This window comes from Oryctolagus cuniculus, chromosome 17 (genome assembly GCF_051225735.1).
Source record: "Oryctolagus cuniculus isolate XC-2025 breed Fujian yellow rabbit chromosome 17, ASM5122573v1, whole genome shotgun sequence".
NCBI classification, from domain to species: domain Eukaryota; kingdom Metazoa; phylum Chordata; class Mammalia; order Lagomorpha; family Leporidae; genus Oryctolagus; species Oryctolagus cuniculus.
Window position 1 is genome coordinate 49883790 of NC_142883.1, and position 11535 is coordinate 49895324.

An 11535-nucleotide genomic window follows, 5' to 3' on the forward strand; every position below is an offset into this window, starting at 1 on the left:
GCCAGCTCTCTGCTGTGGCCAGGGAGTGCAGTGGAGGATGGCCCAAGTGCTTGGGCCCTGCACCCCATGGGAGACCAGGATAAGTACTTGGCTACTGGCTTCGGATCAGCGCGATGCGCCGGCCGTAGGGCGCCGGCCGCGGCAGCCATTGGAGGGTGAACCAACAGCAAAAAGGAAGACCTTTCTCTCTGTCTGTCTCTCTCTCACTGTCCACTCTGCCTGTCAAAAAAAAAAAAAAAAAGCTGAATAGGAAATGAGAGGGTGGCTTTTAGCAATCTTCTGCCTTTTAGCCATCTGTGGGTCTGATGCACTGCAGCCACCCAGCACAGGGTCTGGGAGGTGACCGGCAGGGACGGGCAGGTCCATGCCCAGTGGCTGTGGCTTGCATGGCAGTCCCAGGTTAGCGGATGCGTGCTGGGTCTTCTGCCTGAGAGCCGAGCTCTTCCGGGCTCTCCAGGTAAGGGGCTTGTTGGAGCAGGCAGGCAAGCCGAGCTGCCGTCGCTGACGTGGGCCCCTCTGCAAATGGACTTTTGAGACCCCTCTTCTTGGCGTTTCTGCACCACGCGTCCCCAGCTGCGGGTTCGGGCAGCCCCGGAGGTGAGTTGTCCCGAGTGTGGGGCGCCTGGAACACCACACGGAGCTGCAGTGGCTGTCACTGAAGGCTGGCCGAGTCACTCCCAGCTGTTGGCTGGACCTCAGGACCCCTGGATGTGACCTGGCAAGTCAGCCCTGGGTAGAGAAAAGGGCCCTCGATGAGGCCCAGGCAGAAGCAAGGGATCCATCTGTGTGCGTGAGACTTGTTAGGGCGTGGCAGGGGCCTCCATCCACCAGCCACCAGCCGCGTGCCTGGCCCGCCTCTTTGCAGCCAGACAGAGAGGATCCCGCGGCTGAGAGACAGCAGGAATGACAGACAGTGTGTCGAGACCCAGGCTGGGAGACAGACGATGCCCGAGACCCCCCAGGGAGCTCACGGCCAAGGGCGCATCTTGCACAGCAGCACCTGGAACAGGTTCATCCTGGCTCTTATCACAGGCATGCAAATTAGAGAAATGCTGAGGAGAGGTGCCACTTTGCACCTACTAAATTAGCAAACATTAACGAAATTATAGCGGCTCCTCAGTGTCGTTGAGGCTGTGGTAAAACCAACTTAAACACATTGCCGGTGGCTGTGTAAATTAGCACAGCCTTTTAGGGAAGAAATTGGGCATTATGGATCCAGAACTATTAAAATGTGCAGAAATGAAAGGTCAGTGCATCCAATGGGGCTGAATATGATGTGGCCACTATGAATATTGTTTTTTTTTTTTTTTTTTTTTTTTTTTTTTTTTTTTTTTTTTTTTTTTTGACAGGCAGAGTTAGACAGCAAGAGAGAGAGACAGAGAGAAAGGTCTTCCTTCCGTTGGTTCACTCCCCAAATGGCTGCTATGGCTGGCGCTGAGCTGATCCGAAGCCAGGAGCCAGGTGCTTCCTCCTGGTCTCCCATGCAGGTGCAGGGCCCAAGCACTTGGGCCATCCTCCACTGCCTTCCCGGGCCACAGCAGAGAGCTGGACTGGAAGAGGAACAACCGGGGCAGAATCCGGTGCCCCAACTGGGACTAGAACCCGGGGTGCCGGCACCACAGGTGGAGGATTAGCCTAGTGAGCCGCGGCACCGGCCACTACGAATATTTTTTAAAAGTCGGGACCATGAAGGTTCCATAACATGTAAAGATTTTTATTACACGCTTTATACAAGTGGAAAAGCACAAACTATGCTAACTCTGGACAACTACAGAAGTCACCAGCTACAGAACCCGGCCCTGCGCCTGCTGGTGACTGGTCCCAGCTAGCCATACAGACTCCTACCACTCCTGTCTCCGTCGAAGGGCCCGCCTGCCACGCCCCGTCTAGAGCTGTCCCAACCACAAAGCCTCAGGCACAGACCTCGGGTTGGTGGGGAGAGGGCTCCTGCAGAGGTCACGAGGGTGTGACCCTGACATCACACCTGGGCAGGTTAAACCAGAAAAGAAATGGGGGCAGCTGAGTGTTCCTTTAAGAACAGGGATGAAGCGGTTTTGTGGGTTCGGGAGTGTCTGGCCGCTTGCAAGCACAGTCATCTGTTTAAGTGGGGGCTGGGCTCCCGCGGCAGCGCCTCCACCTCGCGAAAGGGAAGGCGGAGGGAGGAGGGGAGCCGGGCTCACGGCTCCTGGGCTGGCCCACAGCAGGCACAGCCTGACTCTGAACTTAAATCCTCCAGTTTCGTGTCTTCCCCCAGCACCCCGGTGCCCATCACAGAAGCCGGGAGCTCAGCAAATCAGAGGCGAATGAAACAGCACGAGGTGTGCTGAACGAACACGTGGCACCCAGCAGTCCCCTCCGGGCCTGCTTCCCATAGGTGCTCCCTGCACCTGCCCTTCCCCACAGAGGGCAAGAGCATTCAGTGGCTGTGCGGCGTCCAGACGAGCCTCACCCTGTCCATCTGCCCCCACGGGTAGCCCTGCCCTCGGTGAGCTTTCCCACATGGGAGAGGCAGGAGCAGATGACCGAGGCTAATTCAGGGAGAAGCCACATGTGTGCTGTAAGAAGAGGCCGCAACAGTGCGGAGGGGTACACAGCAAGGAAGTAGACCCAGGTCAGGGCCGAGGACCGGGCTCCTGGTGGAAGTGTGGTCAGCAGGGCCTCGGCGACAGGCAGGAGTCGGGTGGCAGATGAAACATCAGAGGTCCCAGGGCCTTGGCGCCCCCACTTCTCTAGGAAACAGCCAATGGCCTTGGCCCTGCTCAGACTGCAGCAGGGGGTGCAGTGGTGATCTGTGTCCAGACCGCTGGCGCCCCTCAGATTTGTCTCCCCAGTCATTCATTCATGCGAGCCTTCATTTGTTCCTCAGACACTCCTTGCACACCTGCTCTGTGCTGGGGACTTCCTAAGTTGGGGAATATAGTGGAACACAAGTCCAAATTCTTGGCTTCTAGTGAGAAACACAAAAAATAAGCAATAAGCAATGGACGAATAATACAACTTCATATTGTGATAAGTACGATGGAGAGAGAGACCCTTCTCTCTGCTGGCTTACTCCCCAAATGCCCACCATACCCAGGGCTAGACCAGGCTAAAACCAGGTGCAAGGAACCCAGAACTCCATCCAGGTCTCCCATGTGGATATCAGGAACCCAAGTATGTGGGTCATCATCCACTGCCTCCCAGCATTAGCAAAAAGAGGCATGGAGTAGCTAAGGCTCAAACCGGGCATCCAATATAGGATGCAGGCCTCTCAAGGGCAGATGAACCTGCTGCACCACAACAAAACGCATTTTGGCTAGAGCACAGGGCAAGTGCAGAGGCCCTGAGGCAGGAATCATCCTGGCACGTTTAAGGACCAGCACAAAGGCCAGCAGGTTGGGGAAGGAGCAAGGAGAGGGGACCAGCGAGGCAGTCAGAGCCGGGCCTGGCTATGTTGCTGGCTCCCAGGCTCCGGGGAATCCCAGCGTCTCCTGTCCCACAGCCAGGGTCCCGTCTTGCATCCAAGGTCTCTTGTGGGACCGGATCCAGGTCCTGCAGCTTAGCATGCTTGTTGGGGTGCTGGTCTATACTGCACCTTCGTCCCAAAGTGCCTGCTGGGCCAGACAGGGACACTGGACTCTCCTGTCCTGTGGTCTCACCAGCTTCTACCTCTGGGTCCTTCTCTCCTTGTTCCTCCAGGAAGGGGTGCTCATGACCTGAAACCAGGGGACCTGGAGTGCACTCCCCAGGAGTGCGCGAGCACTGGCGACAGGTCAAATGCTAAAGGCAGGAGGACAGGCGGCCAGGACGGGACTGAGAGGGACCCTTGCATTTGCCGCTGGGGCCAGCAGGAGGAAGTGTGAGCGGCAAGTGCGTGCAGACAGCTCAGTGACCACGTCTGGGAGAGAACAGGAGATGAAGCCCAGCTGGGGGGTGGGGGTGCACCAGAGGCAGGGAGAAGAGAGTCCAGCTTGCGCAGGGGACTGGAGCACTTCTGTGGGGCCAAGTGGGGAAGAGGAGAGGGAAAGGCAGGCTTGAGCCCGGGCCTCCTGCAGCTCCGTCATGGCCTCCCAGCCGTGGCTCCTCCTGGCCTTGTTGCTGAAGGTGGTGGGCAGCGCCTGGCCCACCCTAGGACGGGCACAGCTCCCAGAGATGGGACCCAGATGGGGCTCAGTACTGGGGTTTCCATGAGGCCAGTTGATGGGTACTGCTTTCTGTGATTGTAGGTTTTAGATTTTCTAACAAATATGTTTTGAAGATTCTTCCACCCTCCAAGCCCAAACACATGTCCTTGGCGTGTCTCGCTCCAGGATTCTGGCTTTGCTCTTGAGGCTACCTCGGAGAAAGACAGACCTTGGGACAGCAGCACGGAGCGTCGCCCACCTGGGCCTCCTCCCTGAGGCTGGGACACCCCTGCTCTGCCCAGGGTCCCCAGGATTTCTCCAGAACGCGCCGTACCCTCGCTGTTTTTAGAAGGAGCTGCAACAGGCGCAGGACCAGCAATCTACTCCCCTTACACCAGCAGAAGCTGTGATTAAGAGCACACGCTGTGGAGCCAGCCGGCCTGGCTTTGGATCCTGGCTCTGCTTCCCCCTGGCTGGGAGCTCAAAGGGAGTCGCTTAACCTCTCCATCCCCAGAGTCCGGAGCCACCTCCTCGGCGGTGGGGGCCTTGCGGGAGTGGGCAGAGGGCTCCCCGCAGCGCCTGCAGGCAGTGCGTGCTTAGTGCGTGCTCGCCATAGCCGCCGGAGCTCCCCGCGGACGGGCACGCGTCCCTGCAGGGCCGGGGGAGAACTGCAGAGCCCACCTTCCATCGGAGCCAGCCCCATCTTGAATCACAGAACCTTGTTTGGGAAACGCAGAGGCTTTAGAAGAATCCCGCTTGGGGATGGAGTCTGGGCAGGGACCTGGGACACAGTGCAGCCTGCGGGTGTAGCGTTTGCTTCCGTGCGGGGAAAGCCTGACCCCTGCTGTCCACTGCCGGTTATGGCACAGACGGACAGCCCAGCCTGCGGCGTCGGGGGGGCGGGCCGCGGCCCTAGTGGGGCGAGAACCCATGGGAAGCTTCCCGAAGCAATTCTTACACCTGTATTGTTCTCTATAGTTTTTAAGAAGAAAAACGCTGGCTGTCACTTACTACACTGACGTCAAACCCCAGGTTTCCTAGAACGAGAACACACTAATTTAGAGTACTCAATACGCTAGTTTCCCAAACTTCTTCTGAACCTCTGGCTGCAGCCAAGCCCAGTGGTTTAGGAGATTATTTTACCTATCCTTTAAATCAGTTCACCGAAATGCCCGCCGTAGCGAGTGAAACGGTGGTGGAGGCGCGCTAACATCCACAGTTAAATATCAAAATAAAAACGCCAGTCTCCGCCCCTCCTACAGGCACCTTGCACGCCAGCAGTGATCTGAGCGCCTCATTTAGGGAATCGCAGAACTGAGGTTTTTCTCATTTTGGGGTGGTGGAGACGAGGCCCCCAGGCTCTTGGGGGATGGGGAGAAACGTGGTCTTGGGCCAGCCCTGCTGTGCCAGAGGCCTCTGTCTTTTCATTAGACTTGTTTCTAATGGACGTGATGAACGTTGCGGTAGAGGCAGCCATCCTGGGGGTGCAGTGTGGCTGCTCTCTGCTCGCCGAGCAATTCTTCAGCTGTAGTCCCTGTCTGCTTCCATGTAACCCTCTCGGGTTCTGCTTAGCACAGAGCAAAGCTGTTAACTCTTGCCAGACAGCAGATGGCTCCGTATGTTGGTAAAAAAGACATATCATCAGTTAACTGCGTTCCAGGCGCAGTATTGTATCAATCCTGTTGCCAGGGTGTCACGTTAGAATATCCAACCGAATGTATGCAGGTAACCATACAAGGGAGACAAAGAGCTAAAACCAGATATAAGGGAAAACCTTTCTTTGTTTGGGGCTCAGGATTTGGGATAAGAAGTCCCACCTGGGCCTTATGCTGGCATAATAAAAGAGTGCTTCCAGGCTGGTGCCGTGGCTCACTAGGCTAATCCTCCGCCTTGCAGCGCCAGCACACCGAGTTCTAGTCCCGGTCGGGGCGCCGGATTCTTTCCCGGTTGCCCCTCTTCCAGGCCAGCTCTCTGCTATGGCCCGGGAGTGCAGTGGAGGATGGCCCAAGTACTTGGGCCCTGCACCCCATGGGAGACCAGGGTAAGTACCTGGCTCCTGCCATCGGATCAGCGTGGTACACCGGCCGCAGCGTGCCAGCCGCGGCGGCCATTGGAGGGTGAACCAACAGCAAAGGAAGACCTTTCTCTCTGTCTCTCTCTCTCACTGTCCACTCTGCCTGTCAAAAAATAAAAAAATAAAAAAAAAAAGAGTGCTTCCTGTTAGGAGGCCTTGGTGTCATCTCAGTACATGAATCCTGCTACAGTGGACAGATGCTGTGCCAAGTCTATCGGGCTTCATGCCTTGGGAGATGGGCTGGACCCAGGACTCTGATCAGGGCCCAGGAATGTCCTAATCCATATCTTTAAAAAATATTTTATTTATTTAAGAGGCAGTTACAGGCAGAGAGAGAGAGGGAGGTCTTCCATTTGCCGGTTCACTCCCCAAATGGCCATAACGGCCGGAGCTGGGCTTATCCAAAGCCAAGAGCCAGGAGTTTCTTCTGAGTCTCCCACATGGGTGCAGGGGCCCAAGCACTTGGGCCACCTTCCACTGCTTTCCCAGGGCATAGCAGAGAGCAGGATCGGAAGTGGAGCAGCCGGGACTTGAACCGGCGCCCATATGGGATACCAGTGCCATGGGCGGAGGCTTATCCTCCTGACCCATATCTTACGACGTAAGGGTAGCATCCGTGTTGTTTTTGTCCCAATGCATCATCAGGCCTCAGCCATTTTGAAGGCCCCTGCAAAGCCCTCCGGCTGGTAGACTACCAGCCTGTGATGATTGATGAGCAAAGACAGCTGGGGCCTGGGGAAGGCACCTCACCGGTGCACACACGATGAGGAGCACAGTCATTGTTGAGCCCTTGTCTCATGCCTCTGTAAAGGGCCACGCTCACGAACCACAGGAGCTGCTGCTTAGGTGGACTGGTGGGGGTGGTGGCGCTTCAGAGGGACCGAGGGCCCTGAGACTGGCAAGGTGCTTTGACCCTGAGCCTCGCTTCCCTCCTAGCGAAACAAGGGATTAGGAGAGCTCCATGGTTAGCCAGTCTTTTGCTTTCCACACCGGGACCCTTTTGCAAATGAAATCTTGGGCGGCAGAGAGCAGAGCTGGGGAGGATAGAATTCTGAGCTCCCAGGTCTGGAGGTAAGTTTGAGAGGCATCCAGGAGAGCCTCCCCTGGGGTGGGGGTGGCCGGGGGCGCTGCAAAGACCCAGAGGGCTCCTAGAACTGGGAGGGCTCAGGCATCCGTGGAATTCCTGAGGCCTGGCTCAGACCTCAGCTCCCAAGAGTGGCAAAGTGCCCTCCACACCCAACAGTGATGCACAGCATCACGGTGTGTTTACAACACACACCCTTCCATTGTTAAAAAAAAAAAAAATGCCCCACACCTGGGCTGCATTGGGAATGGTTTGGGAATATCAGCTACCTCTCTCTTCTTGGAAATCAATCGTATTTCTGATAAAGTGCTGAAGTGATTATCTGATGGATTTCACGGAATCAATGTCTCTGCGGAGTCACCTGTGCACTCAACAGTACCGTGTCACCCAATAATACTTAACCAGAACTCTCTTCCTCACATCCAGCATGACGATGCTGTAATGATTCTCTTCTGTTAACTGTCCTTATCAACAGGCACCTGCTGCACTGCCTAGTAGAAGCCTATCCCCTCCCATACCCATTGTAGTAAGAACTTCGCCCAAATTGCTTGCATGTTGTCTATCTTTTCCTCCTTTCTCTAACATTTGATGCACTCTGATATATGTGTTTTATATCTCAGTTTTTGAGAATGCTGATTGTGATGCTAAGTTGACTTCACCGGGCTTCACTGTTAGTGGAGATAGGTAGAACAAGTTCTTGTCTTCGGGCAAGAAAGAATTCAGACTTGAGACGGAGAGGAATGATAAGCAAGATAGTGAGGTTTACTGGGGTAGGACACCTGTCAGAATGGATGGGACAGAATCCCCTGTCACTCAGACTGGGGAAAGCAAGGTCACATGGTTAAATGGAGAGGCTACATCTGGCAGGCCAGGCGAGCAGCTCGGCAGAGAGCTGAGAGCCGAGCAGGCAGTCTGTGCTCAGACTGGGGCTTGTAAGGGCACGGGGTCCAGTTCTTCCCACTGTTTCTCCTTCCTCTCCTCCTCCTCCTCCTGGACAAAGGGTGTGGATTAGGTGAAATTCCTCCGGAGGTTTCACTACTCAGGGCTATCAGACTGGGGACCCACCTGGCGCCAGGCAGAGGAGCCTCCTTCTAGGGTGCCCGCCTTGGAGGAAGGATGTAAAGTTTTTCTCTCTCAACATTATCAGGCCAGGTAGCCCATTTAGTGCGGAGCATAGAGGATTCTCCCGGGGAGTTTTCCTTGGGGGAAAGGCTCAGACCACCTGGGAAGTTATCAGAGTCAGGGCAGGACTTCATAGTGTAAAATCCTGGGCTGCTTTGTTTCCTTAGGCTAATTTATAACTTCCTACCTAACTTTACTAGTTTGGATTAGCAGTTTATAAACCATTTGGAAAGTACTTCTGGAAGGTGATTTTATTAACCCAGAGACACATTCTTTCTAGTATAAAATGAAACTAGAGAGGAAATCAAGTGAGATAAAGGCACAGGGTGGGGGGCAAGAAACTTTTTTGAAAATTTAAAAAAGGAAATAAAAATTGTAAGGCCACCACAAAACACACCAAACACCAGAGTAAGGGGAAGAGTTTATTGGGGGAAACCCAACAGACCGGAGGGAAGGGGCGAAGAAGGAAAAGAGAGAGAAGGAAAGTGAGGGGGGGTGTCTTCCATCCTATGGTTCACTCCCCAATTGGCCGCAACGGCCGGAGCTGCACTGATCCAAAGCCAGGAGCCAGGAGCCTCCCCTGGGTCTTCCACGTGGGTGCAGGAGCCCAGGGACTTGAGCCATCTTCTACTGCTTATCCCAGGCCACAGCAGAGAGATGGATAGGAAGTGGAGTAGCCAGAACTAGAACGGGAACCCATATGGGATGCTGGCACTTCAGGCCAGGGCGTTAACCCACTGCGCCACAGCACCAGCCCCCTGAGTTTCTAGTTTTATCATAGAATAGAAAGAAGTTGCCAGTCCCACCCTTCCAGAGGTGAATATTACAAATCGGGCCTAGTCAAGGGTTTTGTCCCCACTTTCTAATTGTTAGCCGATTGTCAGTCTTTCCCCTAACTTTGCTCTCTTGGAAGCGCCCTCCAGGCCGCTTTGGCAGGAAGCTTCTGACTTTATCTTGCTTTTCTCTCTGCCATGTCCGCGTGGAAATTCTTTCATGTGAGACAGAGAACCAAGGTCGTTTTTCCTCCACCGCCATTTCACCCGTAACACTGGCCTTGGCCAGAAACTTGAGTCCAGGAGGGAGATTTGGAGCCAATGATTAATATCAGTGCTGTCATAAATTGGCGAATCAGTATTTATATTGGAACTTCCAATATCATCACTGTCCATCAATCCAGTTGGCGGATCAGTATTTATCTTGAAACTTCCATACCCCTAGCCCAATGTTTTCCCTAACACAATGCAGCTATTCTTCACAGAAATAAAGACGCTATTGTTCTCATCTCAAAAAGAGAGAAAAAGCAGCAATGGTCGTTATATCCATCTCTGAGCTATAATTACCCCATGAACTTAGTCTCAGGCCCGTCTGAACGCTCTGTTAAAAGTTGCAATCGTTAAATGTAAAGCCAGGGAAATTTCCATTAAGAACGAGGAGGCGGCTTCCAGCTGGGGTGCAGTAACAGTGACAGAGAGGAGAGAAAGCACAAGGAAAGCCCTTGATACCCCGGCTTGCTGCCTGTGGCGAGCCTTCAGATGGCCACACAGGGAGCAGAGGCCTTGGCCGGAGCCCTGTCCTCTTCCTGAGATGGGGAGACAGAGTAGCTAGAGTGCACCGGGCGACACACTGAAATCCAGAAAGCATGAACAGAAAGAACATCGGAGATGAGTGAGGCACCCATGGAGCGCGCCGCTGAGTACTGTATGACCACATAAAAAGTTCATGGAAGAACTTCTTCATATATGGGACACACATGAATCCACTTGAACCACTAGAGATGAAAACTACCAATAATAAATACACAAATGGCATTTATGACAGATTAGACACTGTGGGAAAAGAAATTAAAAGAAAACATAGCCTCAATCTAACAACTTCAAGTGGGACATTTAATACACCTGTAATTGACATCCATGGGGAAAGTGAAATAAAGAAATTTTTGAATAATAACTCCCAGCTTTCTGAATTTTATTAAAATTATAAAATCAAAGATCCAAAGTGTACATTGAGCTCAAAACATGAAAACTACACCAAGGCACATCATAATCGAATTGATGAAAACCAGTGCTAAAAGCAAAGATCTTAAAGGATGGCATAGAGAAGGCTTTGCACAGAGCAGACTTTTCTGTTGGAAATAATGCATGTCCAAAGACAGTGACATAATAGCTAATCCGTTCTGAAAGGAAAAACAGATGTTCCGGAGCCAGCACTCCATCCCACGGGAGTGCGGGGGCCCAAGCACTTGACCATCCTGCACTGCCCTCCCAGGCACAGTAGCAGGGTGCTGGGTCAGAAGTGGAGCAGTCAGGACTCGAGCGGGCACACTGGTATTGGATGCCAGCGTCTCAAGCAGGGACATAACCTGCTGCACCATAGCACTGGCCCCTCCATTAACCTGGTGAAGTCCCAGCACGCAGCTTCTAGAAATGAAGTCAGCGAAGGTGCAGAATTCCTCTAAAGTGATCAGCAGGTGTTGCTAAGATCAAACTGGAAATAGAACTATTCCACTTGACAGCACCCGAAGGGCACGAGGAGTGCCTCCTGGCCCAGCCGTCAGGGACTTACTCCAACTTCTCTGGTCAATACTGCGCTGAGGATGACGAGAACACGGTTCGCATCTCGAGGACCGGGAGAACTCGTGAAGGTCACCGGATATAAAGGTTGTCCTTAGAAGGAAGGTGTAGAAAGCGGGACAGGCTGGCTTACTCAACCCCGATTCCTAACCACCTTCTCCCAGACAGGCTGAACGCTGCATATACTGCATTTCCCAGCCTCCCTTGCAGCTCAGGATAACAACCGTGATTAAGTTTTGGCCAACAGGAGTCCTCAGGAAAAGTCTCCCTTCCCAACTAATCAGGCAAACCCTTGCTTGGCAAACACCCTGCTGCTTCCCCAGTTCCTTCTGTCCACCTGGATTGCAGGTGTGAGGACTGGCAGTTCAAAGGTATCACGTAAGGATCAGGCAGTGAGCAAGAAGGCAAAGCTGGAGTACTTAGGAAGATAAAGGCGGGAAAGAGAAACAGGTGACGTCCCATCAGCCTCCAGCTGTAGGAGACAAACCTCCCCTGGTTTCAGTCCCCATGGGGAAAGTGTTCTCTGCAGCCCTGCGCTTCTAACCATGCATGCTACTCAGGACGGGAAGGGTTTAGACTGCT